The sequence below is a fragment of the Felis catus genome, chromosome B4, assembly GCF_018350175.1.
Source record: "Felis catus isolate Fca126 chromosome B4, F.catus_Fca126_mat1.0, whole genome shotgun sequence".
NCBI classification, from domain to species: Eukaryota; Metazoa; Chordata; class Mammalia; order Carnivora; family Felidae; genus Felis; species Felis catus.
The window spans coordinates 93,001,537-93,019,906 of record NC_058374.1 but is presented as its reverse complement, the minus strand read 5'-3'; the positions used below and the strand labels follow the sequence as shown (position 1 = coordinate 93,019,906).

The 18,370-nt window shown below is 38.3% G+C and overlaps 2 long non-coding RNA genes across 2 annotated transcripts in view; one reads left to right on the top strand and one right to left on the bottom strand.

The window, feature by feature from the left end:
* The window catches only part of LOC123386636, a 75,447-nt gene that overhangs the window by 35,112 nt on the left and 21,965 nt on the right, over positions 1 to 18,370 (top strand). The gene's annotated exons all lie outside the window — the stretch shown is intronic.
* Positions 8,762 to 17,483, bottom strand: LOC109501652. Its single transcript, XR_002159859.2, has 5 exons — positions 17,333 to 17,483; positions 15,463 to 15,531; positions 14,508 to 14,837; positions 12,398 to 12,460; positions 8,762 to 10,278 (listed from the first exon to the last, which is right to left on the bottom strand). It is a non-coding gene; the product is annotated as an uncharacterized LOC109501652 (long non-coding RNA).

The following is an 18,370-nucleotide window of genomic DNA, read 5'->3' as shown; positions in this document are numbered from 1 at the left end:
TCATTCCCACCAGCAGTGCAAAAAGCTTCCCCTTTCTCTGCATCCTCACCAATATCTGTGGTTTCCTGAGTTATTAATTTTAGCCATTCTGATGGGTGTGAGGTGGTATCTCATTGTGGTTTTGATTTGTATTTCCCTGATAAGTGATGTTGAGCATCTTTTCATGTGTCTGTTAGCCATCTCGATGTCTTCTTTGGAAAAATGTCTATTCATGTCTTCTGCACATTTCCTCACTGGATTATTTGTTTTTTGGGTGTTGAGTTTGGTAAGTTCTTTATAGGTTTTGGATACTCTTTATCAGACATGTCATTTTCAAATATCTTCTCCCATTCCATCAGTTGCCTTTTAGTTTTTTTTTTTTCTTCTTATTGTTTCCTTCACTGTGCAGAAGCTTTTTATCTTGATGAGGTCCTAATAGTTTCTTTGCTTTCATTTCCCTTGACTCCAGAGACCTGTCAAGTAAAAATTTGCTGTGGCCAATGTCAAAGAGGTTGCTGCCTGTTTCCTCCAGTAGGATTTTGATGGTTTCCTGTCTCACATTTAGGTCTTTAGTCCATCTCACATATAGGCCTTTGGTCAATTTTGAATTTGTTTTTGTGTATGGTTTAAGAAAGTAGCCCAGTTTCATTCTAACACATGTTGCTGTCCAGTTCTTCCAGCGCTATTTGCTGGAGACTCTTTTTTCCATTGGATACTCTTTCCTGCTTTGTTGAAGATTAGTTGGCCATATATTTGTAGATCCATTTCTGGGTTCTCTATTCCACTGATCTATGTGTATGTTTTTGTGCCAATACCATCCTGTCTCGATGATTACAGCTTTGTAATACAGCTTAAAGTCCAGAATTGTGATGCCTCCAGCTTTGGTTTTCTTTTCAATATTACTTTGGCTATTCGGGGTCTCTGTGGTTACATAAAAATTTTAGGATTGTTCTATCTCTGTGAAGAATGCTGATGTTATTTTGATAAGGATTGCATTGAATGTGTAGATTGCTTTGGGTAGTATTGACATTTTAATATTTATTCTTCCAATCCATGAGCATGGAATGTTTTTCCATTTCTTTGTATCTTCTTCAGTTTCTTTCATAAGCTTTCTGTAGTTTTCAGAGTGCAGATCTTTTACTTCTTCGGTTAAGTTTATCCTTATATTATTTTATCCTTTATTTAACCTTTTTTTCTGACTGAAATTGACTATGGAAACTCAATGCAGTGATATGGTTGATCTTTTTATCAGATGCCTTGAATATTTGTAATAGGATGATACTTAAGAGGTGGTGTGCATGAAGAAAGCCTTTGCTATATCTAGATTCATTGATAATTAGTAGAAAGCATCATATAAAGATAACTAATGTTTCATAGTGTGCTTACTGCATGCCAGGTGCCCTTGTAGGGACTTTGCATAAATTAAGTCCTTTAATCCTCAAAATGATCCTATGAGGTTAAACCCTATGTTTATCCTCTTTTCGTAATGAGGGCATCAAGGCATGTAAGCATGAAGAAAGATGCCCAAAGTACATGGCAAGTAGGTGATAGTGTTGGGATATGAATCCATGTAGCCTTTAACTATATCCACACAGCCTATTTTAATAGGTAACTATCGATTCTATGTGATTTTCCTTTCCTTCCATTCTACAGGTATGTTAGCTTCCTATTGCCTCATAACAAATTACCAGAAATTTTAGTGCTTAAAACAGTATACACTTATTATCTTACTGTTTCCACGGGTCAGGCATCCAGACTTGGTTTAGCTGGGTCTTTGCTTAGGGTATCACAATACCTATAGTATTGGCCAGGTCATGGGTTTCATCTGAGTTTCAGGTTACTCTTCTGAGCTCACAAAATTGTTGGCATGATTCATTTCTTTATAGCTGTGGGACTTATTTTGGCAGCTTGCTTCTTCAAGGCCAGGAAGAGGATCACTTTGTGACCTCACTGAAGTCCAAAATCCTTTTAAAGGGCTTCCAACTGATTAAGTCAGGTTCACTCAGGGTAATCTCCTTTCTGATGAATTTGCCAACTAAGTTGGGATCTTTTCCAAAAAATGTTTATTTTGAGAGAAAGAGTTAACAAGTGTGTGGGCTCATGTGTGGGTGCAAGTGGGGGAGGGGCAGAAAGCGAGAAAGAGAGAATCCCAAGCAGGCTCCACGTTTATCATGAAGCTCCATGCAGGGCTTGATCTCATGACTGTGGTATCATGACCTGGGCCCAAATCAAGAGTTGGACGTGTAATGGATTGAGCCACCTAGGCGCCCCTAATTTAGGATCTTAATTACATCTGTAATATCCTTTCACTCTTGCCGTAAAATGTAACCTAATCAAAGATGTAACTGAATCGTGCATGTAACACCAAGGGCATAGATCACGGGGGGCCATTTTAGAATTCTGCCTACCACAAAGGCACAATGTCTTCCTCTTTGGGTGAAGGAGATGGATAAGTACTATCTTACAAGATGATATCTCCATTAGAATCAATTCATCAACCTCAGCTTACAAAAATATCATTTGTTAAAAGTTTTATACATAAAACTTTCCCTCTTTAACTCCTTTCCAGAAGAATTTTTTGCACACTGAAGGAAGGTGGATGGTGTAAACAAATAAATTTCTTTGAGTTTATTATAAATTTAACTAGTTTTCCAGGACATTCCTTAAGATAACCTAGTTACTTTTGTTCTATGATCACCCATTGGATAAAAGTCAAACTACTTACTGTGGCAAACTAAGATCCCCCCTGCACTAACCAAACCTAACATGTTGCCCTCATCTCGTCTCACTGCCTTCTCATCCCATCATTCTATTCCATTTCCCTCATGCCTCAGATCTCTGCACATGAGGTACCTATATATATGGCCAGTTTTATCTAGTACCTTTTATATCTCCCCCTCCACCCCCTACCCCCCACCCTCCACCCCCCACCAATCTGCTGGTATCTTCTCTGGTTCTTCAAGACCTGACTCTGTTATTATTTCTTTTGTGAGGCTCTCCCCAGTTTCCAAGTAGAAATATAAAAGCTGCAGAAAAAGGATTTGGGTTCTAGGTTTAGCTGGAGCTTAGAATGGGTGATAACACTGATCTGAACCCCTTCTGAAGGGTCCTCTCTCATTCTGGATTTAAGTATGTTATAGAAAAAAATACTTTAGAAGAAAATAAAATGGACTTAGGAAATCAAAGCTAAACTAAAAATATACATGTGGACTCTTAACATATTCTATCACTAAAGAGGTTGAGAAATAAAATGTCAAATGTGTTCTCTAATGTCTGGGACTTTGTTCTTTTCTAACACTCCACTAAAAGGAGCCAGAGCTCTTTAAAGACTGAATGCAGGGATGCTTTAAACATACCTAGAATAGTGTTGAAAGGACAATGGAGTCCATTTTGAGGTAGTTCCACTATCTAACTCAAAACCATTTGAGCATTAAAAAATAATTAGTCATAAACAAGGTTAGTTCATGATTCCATGAATCCATAATGATAGTCAAAATGGGAACAGGTGAAGTTCACGAAAGACATTGTGATGTGAAAGAAGGTTGAACATAATTAAATATGCTTAATTTTTATTGATTTTAAGAGAATTGTGGTATTGACATAGGTGAGTGTTTGGTTTCTTTTATTGGATATATGGTCCTTTATTAAACTTAGATCTTTACTTTTCCTGTATGTAGGCAAGGTAAAGAGAATTACGGGTAATACTAGGAGTTATGAAAAAGTAAGAAGCATACCAAGAATAAGAAAGGTTGTGAACAGAAGTGTAGGAAAACATGTGTAGAAATCGAGGGTTGAAAGGAGATAGATTCGCCACATACCTAGAGTAAACTCAGTCTTTCATCTTCTAGGAAACAAAGCCTCTTGGATGATTGGACTAATTATCAAGAGATACTAACAAGCATAAGTTGATCATAATGCTAACAAATCATGCCAGAATTGTTTACAATAACGAAAGCAGTATGTCTTGTGGGCCAAGTAAACCTTTAAGAACGTATCATTTCAGGAAAACATGACAGATTGCCAGAAACCAAAACTGTGTGAAAGATGTGGTCTTGGAAAGACCCACTGACAAGTACCCTGTGACTCTAGAAAGGAGAGAGGCAGGCAGGGAAGGCAAAAAAAAAAATGGCTACTGTTTTAAGTTTAAATCACTCTGGAAATTTCAACCAGGGCCCAGGATTAATTAATTGATAATAGCCTGGAAACTGTAACATTTGTCGTCTGGGACAATATTTCTTCCCCTGTTGGTTAAAGGTACCTTGACACTAGAAGGTCTGGACTAACTGAGAAATATGAATAGGTGAGCCAGTAATTTTTAATATGCTAAATGAGTATACAACAGTAACTATCATTGTAACAATCTGTATTCTACTTCTCCTGTTAATCTACTTGTCTGCTCCTAATGTACAATATTGTTTATGTATGTATACTTTTAATATATTGCTTATCATCTGCCTACCTTTTTCTCACCCTTTTTCCATTCTTGTCAGATATAAGCGTAAGGGTAATAACCTATTTTTAAACTGCTATATTGATATATGACTGTCCAAAAATGTAGATATTTAATGTATACAAATTGATGTGTTTGGAGGTAAGTATACACCTGTGGAACCATTGCCCCAATCAATGCTATAAACTTATACATGATCTCCAAAAGTTTCCCCCTGCCTCCTTTGTTTTGTTGTGGGTTTGGGGTCTATTTTGATCACTGATGTATCCAAGAACCCAAGACAATACTTGTCACATAGTAGATGCTCAAAAAATATTGAGTAATTGTCTCTCAAAGGTTCTTGTCTTTGTAAGTTGTATGTTTAAGGTTTTTGAATCATTTAAGAAGAGTCAACTCATTAGACTTGTAACTACATTGAAATTTTAACCAGCATCTTGCTGTTTGAGCCTAACACAGGTTGAAGGACATTTCCAAAGAGAGGGAGGGTGTAAGTGGAGAATGGTTCCATGTGCGTGTGTATCTGTGTCACATGCTGTTTTATGGCTAATCTGGCAGGTAGGATTATGTGCTAGCATAGACTTTCTGAGAGGGCAAGCCCTCTATGAAATGGATGTCTATAAAATTCCATTTTCTGGAGTTTTTATCCAGATGGATTTCAAGAGGGAGACAAAGCTCTTTACCCTTGGAGGGTGGGTCCAGGTATTGTTTTCTCCTTTTTTCTTTCTTTCTTTCTTTTTTTTTGGCTGAGGAAACTAAAACTTCTATACAAGTTAGGTGTGACAGGGAGAATATTTTTGGAATCTCTCCAGATGCATCTTTCTTTGTCGATGAATTAGCTTCTCTCTCTGCAACCTGTCTACTGCTATGCCTTTAGAAAAAGAGACTTACAAAATACCACCTCAGAAAATATATAAAAAGATGGTATGCAAAGAAGATATAAAAAGAAGTTCCTTATAGGTAATGGGATGTTTTCTCTTCCAATCTGTAGCTAAGCAAGAAAGGAAAAGTCAGGGACTCAGGTTTTCAGTATATGCATCCTGCTCAGAAGGTTCAAAGAAGACTCCAATTTTTCCCCTATCACTGCTTGAAATTCTGGCAAAGGCTCTTTGCCAACATACGAAGTGATAGAATAACCGTGGTGTTGGCAAGTAGCTAGATGGATGAGGCAGAACTTTGACTCCTGGGGTTCTAAAAGGTCCTTTAGGCCTCAATGAGTGGATGTGTTGGTGCTTAGAAGACCAGAGAATTGGCAGAGGCCCGAGGATGCACAAAGAGCTATAGTGGGAGAAGATACCCCAGAGGCAAATGGTCAGGACCAGAGTATGTGCCAGGAAAATATTCAAAAGCCCCATCTAGACCCAGTGACCCATCAGCTGGGAGGGGACCAAACTGTTCGCTGAGGATCTAGAGGGCTTTGTCATGCCTTGACCTTGCTGCCATGTGATCACATCAGCCCCCTCCTCCCCATTTTGGAAAGAGCAGAGGAAGAAAGGGGAAGTTGGAAAGAGAAGAACCCGTTTAAAAGAGAAGAACCCGTTTAAAAGAGAAGAACCCGTTTAAAAGAGAAGAGACACTAATACCTAATATTGGCAACCCTAACGGGGTGCTTTCCATCCCCTGGTACCCAGTGAGGTGATGTTAATGAGGATGTGTAAATATATGATAGAAAATAAAGGAGCTGCATATTCTTCATACATCTAGGTAGTATTTGGAGTTTCCAGCCCTGCTACCTGAGGGACATATTGAAGCCTACCCAGGTGTGAGGGGTGTAACTTCAGTCTCAGTCTGGATCCTTAGGACAAGATTCTATCCAGTTAGATCCAGCATTTAACATTTTGTTCTTGGATGTCAGCAAAACCTTGCTGCCCTACAAACAGTTGCTACATAAAAACTAACTCAGCCGTGGAAAGTCCCCAAAACAATAGAATTCTGTAAGCATTGGAGCAAAGGTGGCATTCAAGCTGGAGAAGGGAAGAAATCCATCTGACCTGAGTTCAGGAAAGGAGGAATGTGATCTGGGATCCTGAGGGGCACATGGGCAGACAAAGGAGTGATGGGAGTTGGGAAAGTGAACTCTGTTAAGCTCATGGTGTGGCTTTTTTTTTTTCTCGGTGTCATTTCCAATATGGACTCACAGAAGTTAGATGCTTAAAGCAAAAAAATAGGATTAATTTCCGTGGGCCCACACTGAGGTCCTGGGTCAACCAAAATGTGATGAAGGCAAGTTTTGTTTTTGAAAACTCCACTCAACTGCATTAAAGAAGAATTTGGCTCTTAAAGGTATCATAGCAGTAATCAGAATTGGCAGATTTGAAAGATGATTTTCATGTATCAGTTAGAGCCAGGGCTCAACAGCTCTCATATCTACAGAAGAAAACTTAACCTTATGACTGAAGGTGATAAAGTAGAAATGAAACAATGAGCTCTATTAACAACAATAAAAAAAGACTTTAGTATTTTTTAGACAATGCATTTTGGGACTACTCTGAAAAAGTAAAAAAGCAACAGTGCAATGATCTCAAATATGTGAGAACAGTATAAATAAGTATTCCAAATAACACACACCATCCTTCCTGACCCTGAGCCCTTATATCGAGAATACTTACACAGTTTTTGGCTAAATTGTCAAGGTAATTGTCTCAGCTCTGTAGTTTACTTTTACCTTTTTAGAGCGATTTGAAAGCATCAAGGGAGGAAGACGTGGTACACTGGTATTTCCAGCTATACAAGTGCAGTATTAGTCACGATCGTCCTCAGACCAACATGGATGGTTTGGGATATAGAAATATCCTATTGATTCCAACTAACATAAACAGTTTCTCTCAAAATTTCTCATCTATGAAATGAACACTAGGTATTTTTATGCACCATGGAGGAAATGACCTGAGTACAAAGACCCAAGTAAGGTGCCTTGTCATGCAGAGGTTAGAGATAGACCAGTTGGGTCCAAGTCCAAGCCTCCTATCACCTGCCCATTCAGACTGTTTCAGCAAAAACTATTGGCAGAATTGAAATAACTTTTAAACCATTAAAATTAAAACCATTCACCTTTTCCATGTATGTATCAGTCAAAGAAAAAAAGGGGTGGGGCTTAGGTGAGAAAGGAAGTAGAAATAAGAGAGTTGGGGGAATGATGGTAAGAGGAATAGGAAAATTTAAATTTTTACTCCAAGTAATTTCTAACTTCAAGATTAAAATACCATACATACGTAAGGAGATTTCATCAGCCTAACATCAGTAAGATGAACACTCATTTTGATTCAGTTCTCCAGTTCAGGGCTGGGCTGGTGCCTGTGTATATGGACTCTCTCTCCATTCTCTCTGCACCCCACAGTGTGCATCTACTGGTCAGAGTGATTTAGGGACATGTTCATTGGTCCATATACAAACTGAACTCAAAGACCTTGGCCTCATTGATTCTGGACTAGTTCATCCCTCATTTTCTAGATTGGATTGCATTAGCCAGCCAATGTTTTTCTTAAACATCACCAGGAGAGAAAACATCACAATTTATTACTTCCAACCTATTTCAGTGTTGAATGGAGTGCTTAATCTAAATCAATAATGTAATTAATAAATGGATGTAGGTGAGCACTTTTGAGAACAAGGTTGAGAATTTCATCCTTAACAAAAAAATAAATTTTTCCTCCTAATCTCATCCTGGCCTCAGGACTTCTTGTTTTCCCAATAAGTTTATTTCTGGAAGTAGCTAAAGAGAGATTTCAAACCACAAAATCGGAGAATCTCAGAAGCCAGTGTGCTTTGTTTGCCCTATTTCTTAATGTCTTATGCCCTCTGGTGGTAAAATCTGGGGACTTGCTGTGTTTTCACTTGAATTCTTCTATATATATATATACACAATATTTTTCTATGTATATTTTTTACCTTTTCATAAAGGAAAATGTTCTTAACATTTTTATTTTGAGAAAAAAATATCCTTTTATTTTGAGAGGGTGTTAAGTTGTCCCTTTAAAACAAAACTTTGGGGGCACCTGGGTGGCTCAGATGTTTAAGCATCTGACTTTGGCTCACGTCATGATCTCACAGTTCACGAGTTTGAGGCCTGCATCTTCAGGCTCTGTGCTGACAGCTGGGAGGCTGAAGCCTGCTTCCCATTCTGTGTCTGCCTCTCTACCCCTCCCCTGCTCGCACTCTGTCTCTCTGGCTCTCAAAAATAAATAAACATTAAAAAAAATTAAAAGATAAAAAAAATAGAAACAAAATTTTGTAACCAGAGATGGTAGGGGGTTGGAATGGTTTTTCTTTCTTTTTAATATACATTTTTTCAATTTTTCCTTTCAGATTAACAAAAAATTACAATTGTATAAAATATAGTGTAAAAGTTCCATAACCTTTTATTCGGCTTCCCTAAATATAACATTCTACTTAAATACAGCACAGTTTTCAAAATTAAGGAATCAACGCCATTCCGAAAGGCAAGAACTGCAACTTTACCAATGTCAATGTCTTGAAGTTGTCTGTGTGCTCCTTACCAGTGCTCCTACCTTCCTCCTCTTTGAGGAATATACTAACTTGATTATTTTATAATTTTCTGGCTATTTATTTTTACTTTTACTACATATCCATATATTGCTAAGTAATAAGTAACTCAGATTTGTTTGTTCTTGGGTGTTATAAAAATGATATTATACTGTGCGTGGCCCTCAGAGACCTGTGGTTTTCATTTAACATTATACACCTACGATTCATCTCTCATAAAGTATGCAGCTAAATTTCCTTCACTTGTGCTCATATATAAATTCTATGGTGTGATTTGACAAAAGCTGACTTAACTATTTTCTCTTGATGGATATTTGGGTTGCTTTTGTCTCTTTTGTTTTATTGCAACTAAGAACAATGCAGGATCGTTCTTACATAGATCAACATCAGGAATGCAATATTTTAAATAGACCATAATGCCACGTTAAGATCTTGGGAGGGGGGAGGCTGATATGTTAATAAATTATATTAATGCTTTTGTCAAAAGAAAAAAAATTACTAGTGAAATTCTTTACACTGACTAGATGAGAGAAGGAAAACAAAACAGTTCATACCTCATTCTCCTCCTCTTTGTCTACTGTGGCAGCTGTATCACTAATTATACGGAACTGAGTGGGAGTCTAACAAGGACTGACTGAAGGGTGATAGCACTGGACTGGACCAGCAAGCCACATAGATTTAAAAGAGAGTGAGTTTCACTGCATTTTACAGACTTCATACGCACAGAAAACTACACAAGATTTTTGGCTATAAAATTCATAAACGCTCAGTTCTGGTCCACCTTCCAATTTGCTTCCATGGTGCAACCCATGTGATCTTACAGAAATAAAAATAGTTAAATGTCATCCCCCTTCTTTAAATCTTTCAGTGGGTTCCCCTGGGTCTCTGAGTAAAGGCAGAACTTCACAGGGCCCCTCCTTCAGTCTCCAGGTGCAGTTCCATGCCATGCTTTCCCACACTGACACTCTAGCCATAATGAATACCTGCAGTATTTCGTCCCCCTGCATCCCATCCAGACAGCATCTTCTCCAGGAGGTCTGTCTGAATCCCTGCCACATATACCCCTTGCATGCCTTCTGGAGGGACTTGTTCTAACCCTCATTACATTCCATTTTATGCCTGAATTGTCATTAAACTCTTGAGGGTACAGACTAATGTTAGATTCTCGATCCTAGTGCCATGTTTTACATAGTAGGTACTTCATATGTTTGTTGACTGAGTGAATGAATAGATATTATTTTCTTACCTTTTTTGGCTCCTTGGCATACTCCTCTCTCCTATAGGATATTTTTTTTCTTCCTGCAGGGGAAATGACTTTCCTATATCCTCAGGATTGTCACCATCATGAGCTGTGGATGGTCATAAACTTTTCAAACTTTCAAGAGAAACCTCAAATAAGTGATCTGAGATGTTTTTTAAGAAAATAATCACCTGACCTGTTTTTTCCACTTTCTTTTCTGTATGGGAATGATTTGTGGCTGTCATTGGGATGAATAATCCCTGGCCTTTTATAAAATGCAAACCCAAAAATGTTCTTTGAAACCTGATCATGCCATTTCTAAAAGGCATCACTTTCTGTCAAAACCCTGGTCCAATCCTGGCAATTGATATTTTACAAGTATCAGATGTATTCTCTGAACTGTTTTTCTTTACCTTCGGCAGTGGTAAGAGCCAGTTTTTATTGAGTACCATCTATGTGTCAGAAATTCTTCTGAATACATGGCATATTGATTACTTTACGCAGAAGATTTAATTTTTTGCCATTTTACAGATGAAGAAGCTGAGGAATACAGAGACTAAGTATCTTGCCCAATAGTAATAAAAGGAATGGAACTTATATTTTCAGGGGAGCCAAATCCAGAGTTTATATTCTAAAATTGCAATAGACCACTTTCTTCATCAATAATTCACCCTACCATACCTCCTGGACTATGTAATATTGTTTGTATGCCATGTACATGTGTATTGTTATCTTCCCAATAAGGTCCTAAGATCTTTCTTTAGAGGGAATGTCTTATCTCTTTAGCCTCCCCAATATGTAGTATAGTGCTAGACACATTTCGTAAATACATGCTCAGTTGCTTTGCAAAATTTAAATTCTCCCCTAGTCTTAGGAAACTGTATATAGGGTTTTAATAAGTTAAAATAAAGTACCATATTTTAAAAATCTCTAAATTTGTTGATCTAAGAAATGAATTTATGATATTTTTTATGATGCAATAAGAACTCAAGAAGGGGAGGAGATCCTCATGACATCACCTATCTACTGTCTCTCTTCTCTATCGGGCCTCTAGATGGATGTAATGGTGTTTTGATGATATTAATGAAACTGAGTGACTTTTGACTTATTTTCTTTGTATCAACTGATTAATAAGCATTAATTTAACTCATTATCTTTCATAGCTTCCTCTCCTGAGGGCAATGGCTGTTCTCTGAAGGAGTAGGAAGGTTGTTGTTGTTGTTGTATGAGGGTGTAACTGAATTCTTTTTCATTCCCAAGGTCACCCCCAACTAAGCTTGTGTACTCTAACTCTAGTAATGATGTGTGTCTTTGTTACCTGGAATGCCACCCAATGCCTGAGAGATTATTCCCGGATGCCACAGTGAATGGGGTTTGGGGAGGGCATTGTGGAACCAACCGTCAACTCCAAGGAAATAATAACTTTTCATTACCAAGACCCTCTTTCCTTCATGCAGAAAGACCCAGCAGGCTACCAGACTTGCCTGTACATGTCTGAATTTACTGAACGTATGTTCACAAAACATACCTGGTAAGTTACAATTCCATTAGTATTCTCTCAAACCAATGTAAAACTAAAGAAAGCAAAAGAATAAATAATCGTATATATTAAATTACTGCCTCAAAGCTTCCATAGTATAAGAATGTCTTGCCAGAACTTTTGCCATATTATGTTTTTATTAATAGTACTTCTTGTTCTAGTCATTTTGGATTACAAAAACACATGTTCATGGTCGAACTATTGGAAATCAGAAATGTATGTTTAAGTGTTTACTAATTCATAATCTCTTCACTCAGATACTCACTGTTAATATTTTGGTATATTTCCTTTCTCTAGATAGGTGGATAAATAGATTTGTAAGATAGAAACATAACTGACAAATATCTATAGATATAGATACAAATTTCCACTGACTCCTTTCCTTATTTCATGGACATTTTCCCTCAATGACCTTTTTAAAAAGGCTTCAAAATGTCTATTGATAGCTATATAATGTTCTATTCAATCTGACATTGCTGGATACTTTGATGCTTTCACTGAATTGAACACCAGTTTGTGCTTCCAAATCTTGATAAGAGAGGAAAGTCCATGAGGAGCTACATAAACAGAGAGGGAGGTTTTCTAAAGGAACAAAGCAGCCTTCATCTGCCCAATAAAATCCTGGAACTAAAATATAAAGAAAAAGAAGTTCTTGTTTTGAAAGAGGCCCTAGAACTCAGATGCTTACCTGAGATTTATCAAAGCAATTCAAGTCCAGTGGAGCTCTGTTCATGTCTAAAATCTCTCACTGCTGTGCAAGGGTAGGAAAGTGACAAAAACACATCTTTATCAGATTTACAGCAACTTCATTTTCTTAAGCTTAGTGGCATATGTCACAAATACAACCTTACACACGGCTTTGGCTGCTCCTGGTGGTTACCAGCTGGTGGGAGGACATTAGGGAACAAAAATTGTAGACAAAATCAAGGGACGTTCTCTGAACCTTAGAATAGGCACAGCCATATTACCTCTACTTACGCAGACAATCTACCTTGTCTGTTACTGTGTGAAGTAAACACCTGCTTTGAGGTATATTTACCCGGGGAAAAAAACTGGTGACTCATTTGTCAGCTGAAAGATCACAGACTGAAAGGAATGAGATTAGTCCTAAAAGAAATTAGGCTGAGGGATGTAGCACAAAAAACAAAAAACTTCACTTCAGTATTGTGTACAATGAAGCATGCAAGGCTTTTATAGCACAGAAGTGCAAATTAAAATATATACTATTTTGGGGCGCCTGGGTGGCGCAGTCGGTTAAGCGTCAGACTTCAGCCAGGTCACGATCTCGCGCTCCATGAGTTCGAGCCCCGCGTCAGGCTCTGGGCTGATGGCTCAGAGCCTGGAGCCTGTTTCCGATTCTGTGTCTCCCTCTCTCTCTGCCCCTCCCCCGTTCATGCTCTGTCTCTCTCTGTCCCAAAAATAAATAAACGTTGAAAAAAAAATTAAAAAAAACATATATATAAAATATATACTATTTTATACCTGTTAAACTGAAAGGTTTAAAATGAATGTGGCCAAGGATGTGGAGCAATGGAAACTCTCACACGGTGCTGGAAAAGCACAGGGCAGTTATGTACTCTCTCATAAAGCTGAAAGTATATATGCCTTTAAATGGAGCTTAGGGAAAGCCAGAGAAAAATTAGGGTGTTTTTTGTCATTTTGAAAAACATACTGAGATATAAAAGGTGATGATGAAACTTCAGGGTTAAATGTCTTGCACCCTCACTAAGGCTCAGGAGAAAGAACGTGGTGTGCTGGTGTGCAAGGACCAAGCAGTGGGAGCATCTTTCTCAGGCACAGGTAACGCGGGGTGCATTGTCTATAGAGACTTTAAAAACAGAAAGATAACCAACTAAAAGTCATTCTGCTTCCTTATTATCACCCTACGCTAACATTTTTTTTTTTAATTTTTTTTCAACGTATATTTATTTTTTGGGGGACAGAGAGAGACAGAGCATGAACGGGGGAGGGTCAGAGAGAGAGGGAGACACAGAATCGGAAACAGGCTCCAGGCTCTGAGCCATCAGCCCAGAGCCTGACGCGGGGCTGGAACTCATGGAGCGCGAGATCGTGACCTGGCTGAAGTCGGACGCTTAACCGACTGCGCCACCCAGGCGCCCCCTAACATTTCTAAACAATATTCCTCCCTGAATCAAAGTCTTTTGTTTGTCTAATTTCTTTACAATTATTGTGGTAATTGTATATTTTTGAACTACCTCATCCTTTCATTATCATTGTTTTCTATGGAAGTCAGTTCAGAGAACTTTCAATGATTCAGTCAATCACATACTCATGGACTCAGCTACATAGTACCTCAGGGGATAACGGGATTGGAGGGAAATTTTCTAAAATGGTATATTATACCAAGCTGGTAGATAAAGGGAAGGCGTCAGTAGAATGGGAGAGATCAAAGAGAAGGGGTGATATGTAATTCATCAAAGTCTGTAGGCTTTTGTAGTTGTGGTTCCCTTTGGTGACTCTGGGCCTGACCGTGACTGTGCTTGAAGAATGGGACAATAACACATGTGAGGCAAACAGAGGCATGTAAAGTGCTTGCACACAGAGGCTTGCTCCCTTTTGGCCCTTGGGGGGGACCCTGTAATCACTAATGGATGCTCTAGATGATGAGTGACACATGGACTAGCCACTTTTGTTACCCAGTTGACATTAGGCTGATTTCCAGACATGTAAGTCTATTCTAGACCATTCTGTCCCAGGCAAGCCTCCAGCTGGTCATGTGAGTGAATACAGCTATAATTAGCCACACTGGCCCACGCGAGCAGAAACATCCAGCTTACCTTTAGACTTGTGAGCAATGCTGTATGATTGTTGTCTTAAGCCACCAAGTTTTGAGGTGATTTGTGACACAGCAGTTATAAAGTCCTTGAGTAGATGAGTAAGGATGTCGTAGAAGGCAGAGGAAGAAGAGACAGATTGATCTTGGATATAAGATAATATATATCTATCTATGTTCAAATCCCACCCCCCACCCAAACACAAACACTCCTTCTCCCACTTCCCTTCAGGGTGAGGAGAAAGAATGTAGGCTCTGAGCTGCAACTGTCTAAATTTAAATCCTGGCTTTGTTCCTTGTTGGCTGGGTGGTGTTGGGCACACATCTTATTCACCTGTAAAATAGAGATGATGGTATTTACTTCACAAAGTTGTTGAAAAGATTAAGTGATGTATCATATTACCATGTGGCTCACAATAAATGATCATAATAAATATTTTAAGTGTTAGCTAAGTAGGTACCTGAGTGAAGATATAGCATAAATTTGAGGTGAAATGATAGGAAAGGTTGAGAAAATATGTATCAGGTGACATCAAAATTTTTAGGAATACGGGATGTAAGATACCTTCAGAGAGTAAAAGAACAGTAAGAATCTGAGGATAAAGAAAATGAATAGTGGTGAAAATTTTAAGAAGGTAATTATGGAAGAATGTCAAAAAATGGTTGAGTGTCAGCGATAGTCTAATTGGAGTTAAAAAGAACAAATGCATCGAAAACACACTCGGTACAGTTCTGATTTTCTACAACCGTGCTCGGTAGCTCAGGAGTAGAATTAGTGAGAACAAGTAATGGGATCGTTGGGTGGCAGATAAGCAAAGAAATGGGATCATGGGAGCTAATACTAGAGATAGTTGGCCATATAGCCTAAGCTGACCTGGAAGCAAGAGAGATCATAAAGGAACTGATTGAGAGAACAGAATGGGGTCAAAGGGCAAGGAGTAGGAGTCATATAGACCTACTTGAAAGCTGGAAGCTGCAGGGATGTCTGGGTGGCACTGTGAGTGCAGGGCCTGACTCGGGGCTCGAACCTGTGAACCGCAAGATCATGACCTGAGCTGAAACCAAGAGTCAGACGCTTAACTGAGCCACCCAGGCACCCTAGAATCAATACATTTTAAAGCTAGGAAAGGTTTCAGAGAATACCTCATCCAATTTTCTCATTTTGCTGATGAGAAAATTGAAACCCAGAGACATTTAGTGACAGAACCGAGTGACTAGGATCCTGTCTGCCTTTGTCATTTGTTTGTTTGCTTGTTTGTTTTTTCCTGTGTCACATGTATGTCCAGAGAGGATGTCAGGTTCCTCAGGACAAGGACTTCTTTGAGTCTGTAGCATTTACATGTTGTAATTCTCAATAAATACTCTCCCCAGTAACAAGATACTTTACCAAACTACATGAGACAGCAGGAAGAGGAATAAATTCTTGTGAACAGATTTTACAATTTAAAAAATCATTGTTTTTCAAACTCTTAGATGTATAAAGTTTTCCAAACAAAAGGTATTTGAAAGGTTTTGTTTGTTATATAAGATATTCAGGTGTTTCCATATTTAAAAAAAATTAATTTAAATCCAAGTTAGTTAGCATATAGTATAATAATGATTTCAGGAGTAGAACCCAGTGAATCATCAGTTACATATAACACCCAGTTCTTATCCCAAGTGCCCTCCTTAATGCCCATCACCCATTTAGCCCATCCCCCCACCTAACACCCCCCAGCAACCCTTAGTCTATTCTCTGTATTTTAAGAATCTCTTATGGTTTGCCTTTCTCCCTGTTTTTATCTTATTTTTCCTTCCTTTTCCCTATATTCATCTGTTTTGTTTCTTAAATTCCTCATGAGTGAAATTATATATTTAATCTTTCTCTGACTGATATTTCACTTAGCATAATACATTCTAGTTCTTCCGTCTTTGTTATTGCAAGCAAAAGGAAGTTAATCAGCCTTAGTTTTGTTCCTTTAATTTACTGCTACCGTCTTTAGGATGTATGTGGACCAATTCAGTCCAGTGTAGGTTACAGACACTTGTTTGAATCCCAGCAGAGGAAACTTCTCCCATCCAACCCTTTTGCCAATTAACTGGAAGAAGCTTACCTTTGGGGTTACTGATTTTAATTTCATTGTGGAAAAAAGAGCATCAGAGTCCATTTAATAAAAATCTTTATGCAATTCAACTTAATTTGATAGTATGGATTGGGGAAAAAAGTGGAAAAAACAAAAGTAAATATAAAACTTGGGAGCTAAACCAATATTGTTGCCAGGAATTACTAATTTCTTCAGTTTTGAATTTTAATTCCCAAAAAAAAAAAAATCTATTACCCGAGATTATTCCTTGCCTGTTAATATGTGATTTGTCATTCATTACCTTGAACAACTTATTCTCTGAACCCATTTGAAAACTGAGTACAGAGCCTGCCATTTTCATTCCAAGTCTACCTGTGACCATGTTAAGCACGGTCACAACATAGTTTAATCAAAGCTCACTGTGAACACTATCACAATTTAATCAACACTCCACATGATCATTTCAAGATGGTAGCTCTGAAATTTCAGGACAAGCTTGTGAGCATCCCGAACTAGAAAAGCTCTTCTAGTAATTCTTCCCCTGAGCTTAGTTGGGGCATTCCAGACATGCAGCCATCCTTCCCACTCTCCACTTCACCTTCCTCCTTCCCCTTCCTCCCTTACAACAGAGAAATGACAACCGCCACCCACTTTCAGTCAGTTCTCCTAATTCCACCCACAGCAGTCCAAAACATAAAGAAAACACATGTATTTGTTTAAATACGTAACTTGCAGACAGCATTTTCACAGAAAAAAATATTCTCACCCTCTTGGTGCTAGTCCTCTGTGTATTTTTCTTCCAGACTTATTCTTCCCCAAATGACTACAGTTTTTGCTGGCATTTCTCTGAAAGTATATTCAAGCCCTCGTTAAGACGCAGAAGGGCTCCCTGAACTTGCAGGCAGCTTCCTGTGGGGCTGACGTTTTTCAGAATGCAAGCCTGGTGTGCAGAAGGTGGGCAAGGTGTTTGAAAAAACAGGAAGCACCTGTAAATGTGTGACTTTATTCCTGGAAGCAGACGGCTCCCTCTGAAATGGTTGTAGATGCTTCCTGCTGTTTCACCTATGAGCACTTTTTCAAAGCCTTTAAGTACTTTAAAGACCAAGAATGGGCTTCCAAATGGCAAGATTATTTACAAAGTCTGGTGTATCCCTGGGCATGGTGGAAATCCATAGCTTTTTAATTTTTTTTCCCACGCAGCTTTCTCCTTTTGCTGGGGATATTGATGTGCATGTAAGTCAAGTAGGCTTTTAAAAATTACTGTTACTGTGGTAAAAACACAATATGATATCTGCCCTCTTAATACATTTTTAAATGTAGTGTATAGTATTGTTAATTATAGACTGGATGGAGAATAGTAGGTCTCTAGAACTGTTTCATTTTGCGTGACTGAAACTTTAGGCCCATTTAACAGCAACTCCCAGTTTCCCCTCACCAGCCCCCCGGCAACCAGCATTCTACTTTCTGCTTCAATGAGTTTGACTGTTTTAGATAACTCATTTAAGTGGAATCATGAAATATTTGTCCTTCTGTGACTGGCTTATTTCACTTAGTATAATGTCTTCAATGTTCCTCCATATAGTAGCATATGACAAGATTTCTTTCTTTTTTATGGCTAATATTCCATTATGCATGTATACTATGTTTTCTTTACCCATTTATCTGTCATTGAGCAGATAAATGTTCATTGGGTTGTTTCCACCTCTTGGCTATTGTGAATAATGCTGCAATAAACATGGGAGCGCAAATATCTCTTCAAGATACTGATTTCAATTCTTGTAGTTATGTACTCAGAAGTGGAATT